Source organism: Sipha flava, unplaced genomic scaffold, assembly GCF_003268045.1.
Source record: "Sipha flava isolate LNK unplaced genomic scaffold, YSA_version1 307_pilon_pilon, whole genome shotgun sequence".
NCBI lineage: Eukaryota > Metazoa > Arthropoda > Insecta > Hemiptera > Aphididae > Sipha > Sipha flava.
Window position 1 is genome coordinate 901,816 of NW_020272984.1, and position 16,115 is coordinate 917,930.

The following is a 16,115-nucleotide window of genomic DNA, read 5'->3' on the forward strand; positions in this document are numbered from 1 at the left end:
CTTTATGTGATTATGACACATTTAACCGATGACAGCTGTACACAATCATTACCTATGGTCTGAAATCTCTAAAGCTGATTTATCTACACAGACATTCAGTGTAGATTAATTTTACAAACATCACCATTGTGTAAGACTAATCGACTTCGAGCATTCGGGCGTGTTAAAAATAATTGTTACTATCTAATTATCCCAAGAGTATGTACTGTTAAAAGTGTTTTACGAGAAAATAGTATTCCAATATCAATCTCGACGTTATAGTATCCGATAAGTATATACTTCACTGTCATATTATATTATTATTATTATCTTCATTATTCAATGCCAATGCCCAAATACACCGATTCTACCTTCGGGTGTATCTATTTAAAGCGTTATACTTAAGAAACACGCACAGTTTAACAGCGTATCATTGGGGGTACATACTATTATTTTGAACATTCATTATTCTCGTAATCATATTATAAAACTTTGTTAGTCGCCGAGGCATAATCAAAAAAAAAAAAAAAGTTAAAAAAACTTTGTTAATACAAAACCAATTTTTTAAAACATAATGCAAGATTTATTTTATAATTTGAAAGTTTTTCTATTGTCAAAGAAGTTTTTTTTTTTTCTGTTGTATTTTTTATAATGGGTGTGCTCTGTATACTATATTTACAAATAATATGTAAAATAACGAACTCGAATAAAAATCGGTGCACAGATTATCCTACGTACCTATAGTTAAAATAACTCGACGGCAACCAAGTATACGTAGGCACATAAGTATTAAACTCGGACAATAAATTTGTACTTCTTGACATCTTTTATTGAGACCAATTATTTAAGAACAGGGTTGATTTTTGAATAAGAAAGAAAAAACGCCGGAAGCATTTCTCGTGTATAACGGTCAGATGTATAATTATAATAATGGACACAATCAAATCTTCTGACTTCTATATAGTGAAAGTTTCGAATAATATGACATAAATATATTTTCTCGTTCTCATAAATATTATTTGTTATCTATGCATTATAAAGTCTACCACGTGTGTCACTCTGCCAATAATGATATAATAATTAATTTATAATGAATTATTGAACATCGACCGGTCAAAGCTTTTATACGGCGAACGCGCAATAGATCAATATTTACAGTAGTATATTATTATAATTGTTATTATTATTATATTCAACAATGTCAAGTACGCTGGTTATTAAACCATACATACTATAAAAGTGAAATAATGTATAAATAAAATAAAAATATCAAACGACACGATATCTAATCATACTGGCGTGCTGTTTAATATTTTTAGCACGTCATACGTTCACGTCACAACAGTGCATCGAAAACATTCATAATGTTTTTGGATATTTACCAAGTTTCTTCACTTTACCAACTGATGCACATAACACATAATTATTATATTATTAGATTATTTATCGCGATCAAATCGTTCGCTTCAACAAAAACGATAATAAATTATTGTGTAAGTACGTCGTGTATAATCAGATGACGGAACATTCTTCTTCGAACGCGATTAGAGTACATTATTACGATACCAATAAATTGTTAAAATATTGAATTATGTAAAACTTTATACATAATCTTGCAAAACTTGATGTCCCATCCCAAGAAATTTTTTTTTAAGTTACATTTATTACTTCACGTTCATTACTTCACATTCGTTTGTTCAAAATACTATTCAAATTACACTATATCATTCAGTTTACAAAAGTTATTTCACAAAAAAAAAAAAAAAAAATACGTTATTAATTCGTCTGCATACAAACATAAGACAGAGCGTGTACAAATAATTGTGCAGCAGAAGCTGCCATGTAATATACAGAAAAAGTATCTTAGGATCCACAATAAAAGGCTGACGATAATTCATTGTTAATAAATATTTCGGTAAAAGTATTTCAATTTTAACATGGATTATTATAATTTAATATTTTTGGTAATTATTCCATAGAGATTCTTAGAAATAAAATAATCACGTTATTTATTGTACGAAAACTGTAATAAATTGTAGAAGACCAATTTAATATTTGCAAACTGGTCAAAATATTATTTAAAATACGTTTTCTGAAATGTATTACTTATTTTTTGTATATTTCATTAATATAAATATTATTGTAAATTTTTCCTTGTTTTTTTTTCAGTGGAATATTGTTTTAATTTAAAATGTATTATGTCTTGTTGTAAATAATCCTTAAACGTAATTTCATAAAACTATATCACTTTTATGTTCATATGCTTTTATAAGAAAAACGTATCTATAGATATTCTATAGATAATAACTCTTTATAGTCATGACTTTTTTTTATGATCTTATTTACATGTATCTAGAAATTGAAAACGTTCTAATTATGGATTCATAATAAAAAAATTTAATTTCATAGATCGAAATTTCACATGTAATGAAAAACGTTTAAAAAAAATACATAATTTGGACTCAAATTTACACGTAATTTCATACAATTTTATAAACATTTAATAAAAAAAAGTTTGAAGATACAATGCTCGCAATCACTTTAAAACATTCAAAATGTAAAAATTTTAAACATATACTTATTCATACGTATTTCAAATACCAAATAGCTTAAAAAATATACGTATGATAAGTGGGTAACATAATACGAGATATTTTGTCAAATACAAAAATATAAATCCTCCTTCAACTTGCAAACTATAAAGAAGTATTTTGAAGCTCCACTAGTTCAAACAACCATGTAAACCAAAAGACTAAAATTTAAGTGTACATCAAATTTTATACAACGAATAAATAGTAATAAAAAATATCAAATAAACTAGAAAATGATTAGATTATTGGTTGAAAATAATTTATTGTTATTAAAATATATTCAATATTCCCCGATTAGTTTTATGTATGATTATGTAACACGTAGTTAGCTCGTTTTATATAGTATCTATAGGCAATAAATCAAAATCTATTTGGTTACTACACGTGCGCTGTCGTTTTTTATGGGAAATATAAATTATATGAAATCAATCCTGACATCGTTGTAAGAATGTATTATTAAATATTTATTAAGGCAATTTTTTGTTTAAGAACATGGAAGTAATAACACAATTAAATAACGCCCTGTTACAGATAAAAAATTTACTGTCTCAAGGTCGTGCTTCTGGAACACTTCGATCAAGGTGCTTCCTGACTTTCATTTTGTTTTTATGAATTTTTAAAAGTATTTATTTTGCATTTAATTTATTAGCAATTCACAGTGGTCGCGTATTAGGTTAATATCTGTAATACTCGATGTTATAATTGACAGTAGTTTTAAAGTTTATTCACGATTAACTTCGCATCCGCAATCGATCGATAAATTACGACATTAATATTCGCGCTGTCCTTTTGTACCGCAGATCAGGATATACATTCGCGTTCAGTTTACAATAATAATATACTCTACTGTATACATATATGTATAAAATAGACAAGAAACTCGCAAGAAAATATAGGCGAACACGTGATACGTGTATTATAATTATACATATTTGTACACGTGCCTACATTATATACGTACATAATATGGTGGTGATGTGCAAAGAACGTTTTGCATTTGCCTGTACCATTCTTTCAGATTTCCAACCCTTGAAAATTCACGTAACGTTCAATACACACACATACGTATATACGTATATCGCATATCGCCACGCCACGGAAGTTGAACCTATATTGTTCAGTCATGCGTAAACTTTGACCCGTTCCGAGTGTTTCTATTCGAACCATTATGTATTATGTATTATTATTATTATTATTATTATTATTATTATTATTATTATTATTATTACTATCATTATTATTTTGTTAGAGATGAGACGCTCAATCCATCATTGCTTCGATCCTTTCACCTTATGCTTTCTATATATCGATTCAATACATACGTTCTGAAGTCGCGTGTACCTAACGGCTGTGAAATACTCAGTTATAGTTAGTGTGCGTGTACACTAGCATTTACACTACGGCTTAAAGCTGCAATAACACGCATCACTGCCCGTGCAATCAACTCGGCCGAAAATTCGAGAAAATAATAAACTCAACTCATTATAAACGCGTGGGTATATTTTATAATCCTAATTCCGATATTGTTCGTAAAAATTGCATCGAATTGCACTCGTATGCGATGTTGGAATTCTATAAAAAAAAATACGAACGTCGACGATAGATACGCTCTGCTATATCTACTACATATACTATAAAATTACGTGTTTGCATATCGTTCGAATACTACTACGTAAATGTATGCATTTTAAGTATTCCGATGATATATTTCAAATCATTTTTTAAAAGTATTGAAAGTTCGAATAGTTTGTGTCCGATTTTTATTGAAATTATCCGCGAGACAATACTTGAAATACTTTTGATATTTAAAATACGCCTTTTTTTCTACCCAACTAAAATAACAGTTCAATTCTTAAACTGTAACTTTTGGTTTTTATTTTTTCAAAAATATTTTTTCTAAACATTACGATAAAGTGCATATAATAAATATTTGATCAAAATATCAATAAAACAACGAATTATATGTTTTATGTAAATTATATTTAAATAAAATATTAGGAGCATGACTAAGAGGGTTCGAACTAACCCCCGAAATTATAACGAATTTAGAAAAAACGTATTGCTTAGTATTTACATATAATTTAAGTTTAATATTATTAACATTTGAAAGTGTTATTTATGTAATTCATCGTCCATCTATCTATCTGGTACAATAAAATTAATTATTACCTAAATGATTATCTTGTGAAATAAATATAAATGAACTACGTGGTAGGAAAAATATTGAATACCTCCCCCTATCCAAAAACAGTTTCCAGACTCGCACCTGTAAAATGTATAATATAATCTGAAACTTAGATAGGAATAGATAGAAAGATGTGTATGATTCATAAATCTATTTTTTGATTGTCAATCTTCAGATACGCGTTATAAGAATCTTCCTGCGTTTTAATAATTATGTACTCGTATAGGTTAGGTATATATAATTTCAGGCTAAAGATACTATAAACACTTGTATATATATTTATGGAAGCGACAGTGCACTCAGCTGTTATACCGCGTTATACATGCAGAAATGAATTTATATTTGTTGCGTTAGGTAATAGACAACTACACAATAGCAGCAATACTATTAGAACAATATCTGCACAGAGATAAGTAAATTGCACAACCTCTACTGATGCGAGTATCGGACATACCGCCTACAACAAATACAACTATAATAGGTATAAATACCCTAGGGCTGTTGTCTTGTAACTAAGTACTTATTTAAGTAATTTTAACTATAATGCTTTTAAAACTCTCTCTATTCAATACTTGTTTGTGCTTGGTCGCACGAAAAATTTCAAAAAGCCTTAGGTATCAGATGTGAAGTTATTATTTATTGATTTATTAAATATTTTAAGTATTGTTATAGCAAAAATATTAATTTAATAATTCTTATATAATCGCCACCAAAAAATGGTAAAAAAAAATGTGAGAACAAGTATTTTTGTTTGTATATATTATGTTTTCACACAGTTTTCCTGAAATGCACTAAAAAGTATTTTATATAATTTTGTATATGAATCTGTTTACAATTGTCTATTTAAATACAATTTTAAAAGTATTTTTCACAAGATTGTCTACGGGTATACAATATGTAGTAGCCCGATAAACGTGAACACTTTCAGAACGTTACGTTTTTGTGGTGGGTGAAAATATGTGTTTTTAATGGATATATGTATGTATGTGTGTATGGTTTATGAAATATGCGTACGAAAACCAAAAATAAGAACAAAAAAAATTTCTTGGAATATCCAAGTACGCGAATTTCGACATTTTTTGCACGTCAAACACGGTGTCTTTATATACGTTTCTCCCCTACTGAACTCGCCGCAGCAGCCGTTCGTTACGCGTATTTCATACCTATCTATAGATACGCTGACGACGGATGACAGCACACGACGGACATATATTTCGAACAAATAATAATAATATATTATAAAAAAAAAATAAAAAATGTACGTACGTATATTTATTTGCGCATATACGGTAGGTACCTGTTACCAGCTATCAGCTGTAGTCGCTGCAGCGCTGGTTCATTGCGCTCGCGCGTGTCTGCGCCGCGATGAATACGAAATTTTATAATATGTTCCGCGGGGGCTGACGGGTTATCGAGTTACCGATAAAATAATAGAAAGACAAACAATAACCACCAGATAATATTGCGTGTGTTAATATTGTACACTCGAATTTCGTCAATACGTCTCACATGTATAATGTACGACGAATAGTCGACGACGGCCGCGTGTGGTGGCGTCATTGACCGCGATTGTACAATAACGGACACGAGCGCGCGCACCTCCGATCTTCCGAATATTATACATTATATTATTATTATTAATTCACCCGTGCTCGACGACCGGGCTCGAGGCCGACGGAGCATTGTCGTCGTGACATCATATTATTATTATTATTTTCGCTGCCCTTCGCCTCATTCGGATTTTCGGTGCTTGCACGGGTGCCACTATACTACAGCGATGGACCCGACCGAACATTTTCAGTGAAAAACACGCTTGAAATGAAAAATGGCAATCGGAAAGATAGCTTCGAGGGGGGCATAGCCACCGCCCGGGTTACTCGTCTCTTCCGATAATGAATTCCTAATCGTATATCTAGAAACCGATATAAGTTCCCCGTGAGGTGCAATGACCTAGTCACCGCGCAACTAGGGGGATGGGATTGGAAAAACGGCAAAAATCAGCCGTACAGGGTGCTTCTATCGTGAAAAGATAATAGAAAAACGTCATCCATGAATGCACGTGTGTACAGTTAACAAACAAAAACCAATAACCTTCCTTACGAAAATAATACCGATCGGTGCAGCCGAATTGCATGCTCAAAAAATAAACATAAAGTGGAATGCTCAAAGAGGAGTCAGTCCGAATGCGTGCCGTGTACTCCCAAGTTTATTTATCATGCACTTATGTGTACAATTTAAACTTTATTTTTGACTTTTCTAACTTTTTTATAAAAAAAAAAAAAAAAAACGGATAAATAGAAACTGATTAGTTTCTAGATTAGAATATTTTTATATCCGAGTAAACATTTTACCGAATCGGAGAAGGTGACACTGTGAATTGAATGTGGAATTTTTTCGACAGTAAAACTCTAAGACGTAGCTGAACCGACGAAGGGCGAAAGAGACGGTGCCAAAAGATTTCACTCGAATCGATAGGGCTAAACGGATTTAGATCTAGAACAGAGCATAATAACAGTATGATATTGACCGACATGCGGCGATCGTCACGCCCGCCAAGAGGTTTGAAATAATAAACGACAACGAGAATACCCATAACGCTTAGCGGTCGCGCGAAAATACGTACCATACACGGAACTGCTGTACCAGTTGTCGCAAACGGAAACGAAACGCGAATTTCGAACGCACGCGAGTGAGCATGTGCTCGCTAAGGTCCTTGTTCGGGCGCCCAGCAGGCGTGTTAACTCCCGCGTAATATCAATGCGTGTATAGTTCAGACGTCCGGTATTAGGAATGCCGCTCGTACCAGTCGTCCGCATGCTCGCGTTACACAAGATCTCGTGTTGGTAAATTTGAATACGGTCAAAATCGTATTTCCTACGTCTTCCCGTGGCGGCCGAACGAACGATAGAAAGCGATAGTTTTCGTATTTATTTTTTATCACCATCATTATTAATAACATCCTACTGCTGCCTATACGTACATAATATCGCTTACGTACATATATATATACACAAGAATATTATGCGCCTTGTAACGCGCGCGCGCGCGTGTATATATTATTTTCGTTTTATAATAATGCTCGACTAGTACTGTGCGAACGCGAACGCCGGGCGAGTCGTGAAAAGTTGACAATCTGGTTAATCGGAAATTCGGAATTTAAAGGTCAACCGGGTTGTTAAGGCGAGAAAAAAAATATACGTAACGCCTCGAGTGCACGTACATACCTACGGCGTACACGGCGTCGGCGCGGCGTCTACAACCCGGCATGCTCGTATGCGCACAACAAGCTCGTGGTTGCCGCAGTCTGACCGGCCGCTAACACCGTACAGGAACCGTCCAAAGTTTTCAACAATAATCATTACCGTGTCCCTCCCGTGCCGATCATAAAAGTACCTACCCGAGTACTTGCTTATCGTGCATATATTGGTATGTGGTTTAAAATGATACTTTTTAAACGCTATTCGAAACCGAATACGTGATAGCCGTTTAAAATTCACCGTCAAGTACACCGAGTTCCTTGTAAAAATATTTCAATGTTTCCATTTGAATAATTTGGGAGGACACTGGGCGTACAAAATCGAACGATTTTTATGATTTTCGACAAACGAAACGGATGTTGAGACTCTCGCACGTACTAGATAAAAGCAAGGACCATACATTCAGTAATACCTCTTAATCATTACGAGATTATGTATCGAAAAAAAAGTACAAGTATTTATATTTAAAATATAAACATTGATAATCGTTATGATTTTATGAGTACATTTTTATCTCGTTTAAGAAAACAGATGTAAATACAAAACCACTGCAGTCACTATAGGTATTTATGTACATCGCACATTTACCCCGCGGTTAAGTTTTGCAATACTACCAAGTACGAAAGTTAAATACAATTTCAATTCCTAAAAATATGTCTAAAAGTTTCATGGTTCATAAGGCAAAATTGTGGCAAATTCATAATGACATAGAAATTCCTCTGCTCCAAGATTGGATAATAATCTAATTCATGAATGTCCACACCAATCTCTTGACATCTAATGACGCACGATTCTACAACTTAGTAACCAAAATAAAAACCGTCGACTAAAACCACGATTATCACAAGATCTACTCCTATCCGGTGTCAGCGATGATGAACATCAAACTTAAAATTTTAATCATTATAAAATACTTAATAACTTGATATTATACATTTTAGTTTAATTATATGATTACATCTCAAATCACGTTATAATCTGTAATTATTATAAGACTTGTAAAATAGCATGCAATATGCTTAAAAATTTAATTTGAATTTTAAAAAGAAAAACAATATAATTTACAAGCCGATTTCATAAAACGTAAACGCACACACAACTGCATCAAAAATACGAATGTGCCAAAATAGTGGAACGTAAGTGAAAATTTCTAATTTCTTTGAATAACGATAACTGACTGCTCAAACATCATACACATTCGTCGCTTGCACGTGGTTTCAAGAGAACATTTCAAATTGGAAGTTGTAACTTAAAGCGTACGTACACAACACGGTCGTCACAGGTGTTAATGGCCGATAGTCAGGGGCGGTGACCCGGTACCAGTCATCGCATTAATAAAATTTAATATACACAGTAGTCGCATTGTATACGGAATAAATATTCATTAATCAGATGTATCGAAGAAAAATAAAATATATATATACTTCATCAGGATAATCAATAATCATCAGATATTGTTGTTCACACGTAGTGGTAACGTTTCCAAACAAAAGTGGGATACCTACACCGAGAAACCGATTCCCACGCGCTTTTGTAATAAATACCAAAAGATGGAAAAGTATAAATACGTATAAATCAACGGTTCTCAAATTTTTTTTTTCACGTACCACTTATGTATATTATCAATCAGACACTGATGATTAAAAATAGAACCAAACAAGCTTTACGTAGTTAAATACATTTATTTTAAATAAAAAGACTGTAAAATACTGCAGTAAAATTATTATTTATTTATTAATATAAATTTATTAATGTTTTTAAACTAATACATGAATTAAATATTAAATTTTGAATTTCCGTTCTGCCACCATGCGGCCTTCCGCGTACTACCATGTAGTCTTTGGCGTACCTTTTCATGTGTATTTATAAATAATAGTAATTAATAGAGTAATAATTTGAGTGTAAGAAAAAAAATCGTAAATTAAGTCGTTAGATATTTCATGCGTGTTTAATTTACACCATAAATAAAACTGCCTCCAAATGTATTTAATAAACGAAAACAGTAATAAACTTTTTCGTCGAATTTCAGATCGTAAATCAAAGAGAAAAAGGAATCAAAATAATTTACTCGTTTTACTTTCATATAACACACGCTGTAGGTCCAGATATAACGATGTGTATATGAAGTGTATGCATTCGCGGACACAATAGCTGAACAATTAATTATACCGTAGTAAACGCTATTATTTTAATACATGTGCGTGCGTGTGTGTGTGTGTGTGTGTGTGTGTGTGTGTGTGTGTGTGAATATGTATTATTTTTAGCTTCGAACCGAAAAACAAAGTATTATTATTTGTTGTGAATTATTATTATGATTATACTCTTCCACGAATGTATAATATGGCGAAGGCGTCAACCGCAACGAACAACACGTGCTGCAACTCCATAGCTAGGTTCTATGCGGTCATGTTAGCTACATTGTTGTTGTTGATTTTCAAATCGAATAGAAAATAGGCCGTGAATTCACACACACGGAAAAAAAACGTGGGTTCGTTATTCGCATTGTTTATTTTTATTATAAATATAATTTTATATTTCGTGGATCACAGCTCAAGAGTTCTCGGTGTGCATATAGTAATAATGTAAATGTTTTTTAGTGATTCACAGATTCATCGTATACGTTTTCAATCCGTGGGAGTATATGTTATATATTTTCTCGTCACCTTTACGCACGATAAATACGAAACGTGTTCGGATCTATATAGGTATATGTGTTCGGTGATATTAACATTATTTGACCCCTGCGGATTTCTCTGTCTCTCTCGCCAGCCAACTTGCTGCTGGACTTTATAGACATTGATGGTGGTAAATTTCGGGTCTCACATCCGGTACGTTAGATGATGATGATGATTATTATTATTATAATATATGTAATAATATAATATTGCTCGCACGCAGATGCCGCCGCCACTGCAACTCTAACCACGTGATTAATGACAGTTTAAAAGCAGCTCGAATGCAAATAACTCAGACTAGAAAGTGCATTTTTGGGATTAACTCGCATACCAAGAGAGCGTGTGTGTGCGTGTGTGTATATCTCGAAATATCGTTCGCAGTACAATAATGGCGTCATACGGCGATTAACAACGATTGCTCGCAGTGATTCAGCGAGTGTTTTTTTCACGTTTACTTAATGTCTACTTAAGCTATAGGTATTTGTGTAGACGACGTGTTCATGAATTATGAAGACGCTCGGAGTTATGTCATTTAAAAACGCTGTTGGATAACTCGTCTCTGTAGTTATTTTTAACCTGGACGATGGATACTAAAAACAAGAAATATCTTTATGTTCAAACAAATAGTTTCAATACATTAAAGCAGTTTTAAAAGGGTGGTATGAATTCTGTATTTAAAATATATATATATATGTATATAATAATTAATAACAACAAAAATATAATTTTTTTTTATGTTTCGATTATTTTTTAATTGTATCCGATTAACAATACGAAATAATTAACTGATTATATCTTTCAACTGAAAATACAGTCATAAAATATTTAAATAAAAAGAAACATTATACTATAACGTTTATATATTTTCGGGTTATTAATTGGTCAAAATAATACATGATATTTATCATTAACTTAACATTCGGTAAGACCTCAATTTATGCAAAGTGAAAGTAAAACGATACAAATTATTTTATTTTTCATATTTAAATATATACAGATTGTTCCATAATGTTTTAATACTTCGACCAATAACTAATTACTATAAACATTATATTACCTTAACATTCCTTTAAATAAACAAAACCAGTACTTATGGAGTATGTAAAATATATATTTACAAACATATTATATTATTGATAACTAGTATTTAAATAAAGTGTTTTGAATAAATCACTGCAATGAACAATTATAAATTAACTGTGTAGTAATCTTGACAATTTACATGAAATTATATGTACGAATACGTATTATACCTACCATTGATTAATTTATACCGCCGCAATAAATTCATAACGAAAGTGCGTTATTAATTTAATTTAGTACAAACCAAGCACTACTTTGTATGTACATTTTATTTATAATTATTTCAGTGTTGTTTTATTCATGCCAATATAATATTTAATTTATAATATCTTCAATTACATGAGCCGAGTATTTTATTTTTAATTAAAATCTAGAGAAATCAAGAGCGTATAAATTAACATCAAACGCTTGGATACGGTTTTTAAATACTTATCGTTTTCGTTGAACGTTATTTTTTGTGCAACAATTATGTCATATATTAAAATAAAACTTAATAGATTTTTTTATCATTAATTTTAATATTATATAACAATCCAATAAACTAAATATTGAAATAATATAGAATTCCCCCCCCCCCCAAACGTATATTGAATTAGATACTAATAACCTACAGTTATAAATACGGCAGTATATAAACAATGTATGCATATCAAATCTAATCTATAGTTATAGTATTGTCATCTTGTTGTTCAAAATTAATTAACGATCATTAAGACGCAATGTCATCCATACAAATTCGGTTTTGTCAGCAACACTTATTGTTTTCGAAATATATGTACACGAGTATAGGTACTATTAATTATTATTATTGTTACGATCGCACCTTTATTGCGGACATCATAAGAACAAGATTAACTGATCATGTTTGTATATGACACTTAAAATAAAACAAATCTAATATATCCCACCGTGAAGATTTAGAAGAGGTCGCGTATTACCTTCTTTGGCTACCGGTCGATCGGACGGCGGTAGTCACGGTCGTTTCGCAATTAAAAAAAAAAAAAACAAATCCACGTGTTTGACTGGTGTTTTTGTATATAAATACTGTATGAAAAATATCTGATGTGAAAAAAATAAAAAATAAAACAGGAATTATTGTCTATCGCTTATAAAATATATAGTTATGTCACCGAATATATATATATATATATACACGCATAAATGACATTCCGATTTTATGATTTTCAATGTATACCTTATTTTTACTGTTACTGTTTGGAAAATTTTCCACATCATAACGCGTGCGTACGGTAAATATACGGAACCGAGTGATTTCCACGGCCGGAAATCGTATGTGTATATAATATGGTAACACACACACACACACACACACACAATACTACGATCATAATATTATTCATTCCGTTCGTGGTTACGAATTAATATAATACGCATAATAATATATTATGATACCACATTTTTTAATTTTTTTTTTTTATAAACGTAACTGCCGCAGTATAACCGTTCGATCTGCGCGAACGGTTGATATCGTAGCGTTAAAGTCTCCCGGCGACGACGCGTTGCGTAACTGCTGCAGTACATTACTGCAGTACATACATTATCGTACCTATTTTTATTCGTGTTTCTCAGTTCGGTGAGCGCGCGAAGGAATCTGTTCGAAAATTCGTTGGAATATTACTCGATATAATAATCTAAAATACGCACCCGATGTGTCATAATTTATTTTTTCTCTCCGTCCCGTCTATTATACGCACGTGTGTTATAATAATCGACAACGACAGACGTAAAAGTTTTGCGCCTTCCGCTTTCTAAGAGGGAAAGCAAAATGCACACGCCTTCACCACGAGTCTGTACAGACACACATATATAGTCACCGCGGTGGTATAGACGCACGTTGCGGTTTTGTCGTGCGCACGTACCCAGCACACTTGGTACAACTAGGTAACAAATACTAACCTAACCTGTAGTAAACGGCGCGGGGTAAGCGTTTAAAATACTATAATTACCCGCGTCGTAATACGGACGATTGTGCGCGGATGTAGGCGCGCATTATTGTTGTACATGCGAGGGGCGCACATGAAAGCGTAGCGCTTAAACAACTTCAGGTACGCGTTGCAAAACGGTACAAATAATACACATAAATAATGGAATAGTATATATATATATATATATATATATATAGGTATAGATTGAGTGTCGAGAAGATGTACAGTCGAGAAGAGAAAATAATAACGAACATAAATGCAGCAGCAGCAGTTTGACGTGCTGCGGTATAATGCGTGCATCGGGTACTTACTAGGCGTGCGTGCAGCGCGGCGGTTCTTCGGGGACCGTCCGGTCGTGGAGTTGTTGTTCGGGCGACAACCGCGGTTGTGTATCGCCGGCGTGTACGCGCGCGGACGAGTGTGTTTTGTTCGATACGAAATATTTGTTGATTGTATATATTTTATAATGATACGATTGTGTTGTACCGGTGAATCGCGTGAGATATTATTGTACCGCGACGGCGTTGCGTGCAATGAGACAGTGTTGCGGCGACGACGGCGGACTCGTCAAGACGTGTAGTTCATCTCCTCGAGCGAGCACTACTACGACTAGTACTGTACTACCACTGTTATACCGTGGTACGCACTCGTGTGCGGGTCGGCGGCGGCGGGTTTGACGGTCGGCGCGCGTCCGCGAAATAATGCAACGCGTTCTCCTCTCGTCGTCATCGACTCTTCTCCCCGTCGTATCGCGCGCGCCTGTTTGCGTGTGTGTTCGTGTATTTATGTGTGTAAGTGTGTATGTGTTAGTACGTACAAGCGAACGTATACTGTGTGCGTGCGCGTGTTTCCGGGGGGAGGAGGGGGACACTGCTACTGCTGTTGCGGGTGACCGCGCGGGGGATGTCGACGAAGGCGGATCCGCCGGCATCGCTCTGTTCCGACAAGATATATTCTGCGGTGGAGGGACGACCCTTTTACGACAATTTTTTCGGCTATATTAAACGCTTGTAAAAATTCATTGATCGTTTCGGCCGTTGATGGGTTCTGAAAAAAATACTATGACATCGTACACCGAGGGACCCTTCACCTAGTACCCAAAGCTGGGCCTTGACCAACAAATCCTACTGTGATATCTGCCATAGATAAATTAGGCGATCGACGTCATTAGCCTCTTTTGCTTCCCGGCCGACACCGGGTGTGACAACTGCAAGTGCGTTAATACAATATCTCCAATTGATATGTACATAGGTATAAATACAACACTTATGGATTAAACAGTTACCACAACCTCGGTTCAAGTCATAATCGAGTATTTCAATATACATGATTCAATGAATGCACGTAATGTGATAGTATAATACAGGTGTGAGATACAGTCGTTTTAGGGTTGTAAAATATTGAAAGGAAAGTGTGTACATTAACACTTGTTTTACTCGTACAACAGTTTTAAAGCTTCTAGCAGACTCTAAGGTTCATAGCCATTCCCAGAGACAGAACTAGGAATTTTTACATCCAGAGAAAATGTTAAAATTATACCCGATTGATAGAACAAGATTCAAACACCTTTTTCTAAAATTGTTTTCTAATAATTAGCGTACAATCATACTTATAGAATTTTTAAACACATTATCAGTAATAAAATTAAAAATATCAGACTTGTAGTCAATAATAATGTACTTCAAAAATTACACCCTCTATAATTTTACACCTGAAGATTTATGGTCGTCTTCTCTCCTTGGTTCCGCCATTGACTATCCCTATATAGTAAGATTGCGAAGCATTGGCAGTTTATAGAATTTTTTCTGGGGGTAGTCCTTTGATAATGCATTATAATATAATAAGACACAAAAATATTTAATTTTTTTTGAATAACCCTACTAATGACTTGTCACTTAAAATATAATTCTTATATAATCGAAAAAACATAATATAATACTTTAAACCCGAGCGTCTCGAGCGAATAATATATCTCAGTCCGAACTCAGGATCTGGACTTCCCTCTCCGTAAAACCCCCATTGGTGCAAAGGATAATACAGCGATCCAGCTGATCAATTGGGACAACGTATCGGCCATTGGAACTATTAAAAGACTATTATTATGATGTTTTCCACATTGATCTGATATACAGTGTTGTACAATTCTAAAACTGAGTATAGGGTATCCCGGCAACCGCCGCAACGATATTTAGGTACACAAGTATATATAATAGTATTATAGTGGACAATAATAACTGTGGTAAGACCTAATAATAATAATATAACAATATAAGATATTCTGTCTTGCACGGCGTGAAGCAGTGCGAGTGTGTAATGCGTGAAGGACGACCACTACTAGGTTAGACTCACACACACACATATATATAAGCTGTATATTATATACTCGTATATTTATATGT

The 16,115-nt window shown here is 33.4% G+C and overlaps 1 protein-coding gene across 2 annotated transcripts in view; it reads right to left on the reverse strand.

Moving 5' to 3' along the window:
• The window catches only part of LOC112686343 (general transcriptional corepressor trfA-like), a 29,996-nt gene extending 15,573 nt beyond the window's left edge, over positions 1–14,423 (reverse strand). Inside the window, exon 1 of one of the 2 annotated variants that reach the window (XM_025558565.1) lies at positions 14,028–14,423. The gene's annotated coding sequence lies outside the window, so the exon portion shown is untranslated. The remainder of the gene's footprint in view (positions 1–14,027) is intronic. The other variant, XM_025558566.1, reaches the window with a different exon arrangement.
• Positions 14,424–16,115: the final 1,692 nt, after the last annotated feature.